Source organism: Pediculus humanus, genomic scaffold (assembly GCF_000006295.1).
Source record: "Pediculus humanus corporis 1103172107416 genomic scaffold, whole genome shotgun sequence".
In the NCBI taxonomy this organism is placed as follows: domain Eukaryota; kingdom Metazoa; phylum Arthropoda; class Insecta; order Psocodea; family Pediculidae; genus Pediculus; species Pediculus humanus.
Window position 1 is genome coordinate 172,007 of NW_002987040.1, and position 4,439 is coordinate 176,445.

The following is a 4,439-nucleotide window of genomic DNA, read 5'->3' on the forward strand; positions in this document are numbered from 1 at the left end:
AAAGTAAAATAGAAAAAGCCGACATTTGTCTTTAATTGTAATTAATTACTGTTTAAAAATGAAATTGGGTCAATTTGAAAGATCGCAACATGACACGCACTCACGCACTTACTCACTCACTCACTCACTCACATACAAACGGAAATCGAACATGATGAGACTTTGTCTATAAGACGAAGGGAGGGGAAGGGGAGAGGGGAAACACGAGCGAAAGATTTCAATAAAATTTTCAATTTGTTTGTTTGTTTTTGCTTAAGTAAAAAAAAAAAAAAAAATATTTAGCATAAACGATTTTTTGTTTTTTTTTTTTTCTCGCTTCGGTCAAATTCAAATTGACGCTTTCGTAAACAAACAAACAAACAAACAAACAAACGGACAATTTACGATATAAAAATAATTTGAAAATTTTCTCACATTAAAAAAAACAATCAAATTAAATCGTTTCGATTATTTTCTTTTTCTTCTTCTTCACACACACACACACACACACCCCATCATTTCCGGTTTTTACTCTATTTTCCTTCTCCCCCCTCCCGCCGTTTTCTATCTCTATGAAATAAATAAATAAATGAAATTTATTTTTGCTTTTCCCCCCTTTTAAGTAAATTGTCAAAACATTTAATAAAAAAAATTAAAGTCGATCGATAATTATTATTATTATTCGATTTAATGAAAAAACAAAAATTTTTTAAAAATGGCGTAAGGCGACAACAAAATTCACTAAAAGAAACCATATTACGAAAGTTTTATTAATAATTTTTTCTTTTTTAATGTGATTACGACGACGACGACGACACACCTTTTGCAACCTATTTCTCGTCTCTCTCTCTCTCTATTCAATCGGGTGCGGTTTATTACTCTATGACAAAATTTACATTCTATAATGATTTATATATTATTAACAACAATCATCGTAAAAAAAAAATTTATTATTAATAAAAAAAAAAAAAAAAAAAAAAACAAACGTTTACGTAAAAATTATTACCGATAACTAATGATAATAATAATAATACTAATACGTATGAGAAAAAAATTAAATGGAACGTTCGAATATGTCGATGTCGTGTCATTAGAATTTCTCTTTCGAACAACAAACAAACAAACAAACAAAAAAAATAATTTTTTTTTTTATTGGTGACACGAATGAATGACTTACTAGTCGAGTAATTATTTTTTGGCACAAAATTTTGGGGCCCCAGGGCAATCGACAGAATCGAATAAAATTAATATTAATAATAATAATAATAATAATAATAATAATAATAATAATAATAATAATAATAATAATAATAATAATAATAATAATAATGTGTACGTACGACGAATTAACGAGGGCCAAAATTTTAAAATCCAAAATTTATTATTGCCAACAGGAACCCCCCCAAAAAAAAAAAAAAAAAAAAAAAAATTCTCACGACAGCATCAATTATAATTAATTAAAATTTATTTATAATTGGCAATAAACAAAATTAAACAAGCAGAAGAAAAAAAAACAAAACGGAAGGGAGGGGAGGGTGGAGAGAAAGGGAGGAAAAAAAGAAGAAGCAGAAGAAGAAAAAAAAATTTTTTTTGTTTTTCATCTTTTTCCTTTTTAAATTTTTACCAATTTTCACCATTTTTTTTTTTTTTTGTTCATTCCTTTGATTAATTTTCCTCTCTCTCTCCCCTCCTCCTCCCCCCGTTTTCCTTTTTTATTTTTAATAAATAAATAACGAAACAAAATAAAAATAATAACAATTATTATTATTATTATTATTATTATTATTATTATTATTATTATTATTATTATTATTATTATTATTTCACTCATTTTTTTTTTGCAGATTTCGAATTTTATCGATTTATTGATTCATTTTTTAATTAATACTAAAGATAAATTATTATTATTATTATTATTTGTGACAAAGCAAACGATAAGATACTACCATTGAACAAACACGACAAAACGTGTGTGACGTGAGATGGAGGAGTAGGGGGCGAGGGGAGAGAAAGGGAGGGGGATTAAATTTTTTTTTCCTTTTAAATACAGAATTAATAGTATTTAATCATTTTCATTTTTTATCAATCATCATCATCATCATCATCATCATCATCATCATCATTATTATTATTATTAAAATTGATAATTCTCCCCTTCCCTTTTTTTGGGGCTTTTCGAATCTACGGAGGGGAGCGAAGGGGGGAGGGGGAGAAAAAGAAAGCAAATAAATAATTTTATTTTTTATGCGTAATTAGTCTAACTCCACGTTTTTTAAAAAGAAAATTTTGTAATAAATTATTATTATTATTATTATTATTATTATTATTATTAGTTGTAATAGTTGTAGTTGTTGTTGTAATGCAAATACAGGAAGAGACGTAAAGTAATAATAATAATAATAATAATAATAATAATAAAACGATGACGTAATTTTGAATATGTGGGGGTCCTTGAGCTATGACTATTTGCTTCTTTTTTTTTTTTTTTTTAAATTTATTACTTTTTTTTTCTCCCCATTTTTTTTTTTTTTTTTTTTTTAAATTACGTTTTAAATATAAAAATACTTAGAAATGACGATAATAATAATAATGATCATGATGATGATAATAATAATAAAAAACAATTTAAAAAAAAAAAAAAGAAAGAAAAACTTTCGTTGTGACATTTGCATTTAAAATAAATAAATAAATACAAAGTGAAGTAAGTAAGTGTAAATAGAATCACTTAAGATTTATAATTTTTTTTTTTTTTTGCCATTAGTTTATAAATAAAGCAGACGACGTCGTCGACGACGACGACGACAACGAGAAGGAAAGACAAATTAGGAAAACGGAAGTGAAAAAAATCCGAAATATTCTTTTCTCACTTCCCCTCCAAAACTTCTACTTCCGCCCGTTGTTTTTTCCGGTCATTTAAAAATTTACGACAACATTTTTTTAAAACTTTTCATCATCGCAATTTTAATTTTTTTTTGTTTATTTTTAAAAAATTCTATTTACACTTTTTTTTTTTTTTACGAGTGAAACAAAATAATAATAATAATGATAATAATAATAATAATAATTTACGAGTTTTTAATAAAATACGAGGAAAACGCAATGAATCTATTTTCCACGAAAAGGAAGGAAGGAAGGAAGGAGAGAGAAAGGGAAAAGGACGAACGGAAGTAGATAAAAACCGGGGGAAGAAGGGGGGAAGAAACAAAAGATTAGTACGATAATCAATCTACTATCGATCCATCGATCGATCGATCGATCGATCAATCAATTAATTGATTTGCTTAACCTTTGAACGAGACTATTTAAAAAAATAAAAAAAATTTCCATTGAGATTTTTCCTTTGAGAGAGAAAACAAAAAAAACAAAAAAATTCATTCAGATTTTTGACTTTTCCCCCGTCCCACCCACCACCCCCCTCCCGAAACGCCTAAATAACAAATAAAATCAATTCAATAATAATAATAATAATAATAATATCGATAATTTTTTTTTTTTTATAGATAATCCTTAATCTACAAGCTTCTGATGTGATCAAATCAATATTATCAATAAAAAAAAAAAAAAAAGAAAATTTTCAATCGATCATCGTTACGATAATGATAATAATGATAATGATAATAATTTATTTACCGAAACGTTTTTTTTTTAACGAGTATTTCTTTTTTTTTTTTACATTTTTCTATTGACACGACGACGATTATGATTACGTCTACGACAACGACAGCGACGACATTTTATAATAATCGATAATCAATAAATAGTCGATTCGTTTCTTTCCAATTATAATTATTATAAAACGATTTCGCGGGGGGGGGGGAATTTTTTTTTTCCCCGTTGTCTCCCCCAAATTCGTGTTCGTACGTTCGTTCGTTCGTTTTTTCATTCCATCCTTTTTTCTCATACCTTTGAAACCTTTTTTTTTTTTTTTTGTTTTTTTAATAGACATCCATTAAAATAAGTCCAAAAAAAAAAGGAAAAAAAAAGGAAAAAAAGGAAAAAAGGAGGAAATTCGATAATGATATTAGTTCACCTTTTAAGTGTCAGATAATTACACAATTTTCATTTTACCCTTTCCCCCAAAGTGAATTTTCGAAAAAAGGACTTTAATATAGTTTTTTTATATAAAAATAATAATAATAATAATAAACGTGTTCAGGCTTGTAATTCGAGATGATTGTGACGGAGGTGTAAGAAGGTGAGAAAAAAAAGGAAGAGGGAAAGGGAGTGAGAGGGGGAGGGGGAAAAGCGATGGCGATAATGATAATGATAACAATTTTTCCATGTTTTTTTTTTTTTTGTTTTTTTTTTTTTTCCTCTAGTCATGCGTAAAACTTTAATTTTTTTTTTTTTTCTGTTTTCCTTCTCACTTCACAAAGTCTAATTCCACGTTATTTTATTTGCTATTAGCAAAGTACATAGTTCGTGATAGGTATTATCGATTTGAATATAAAATAATAATA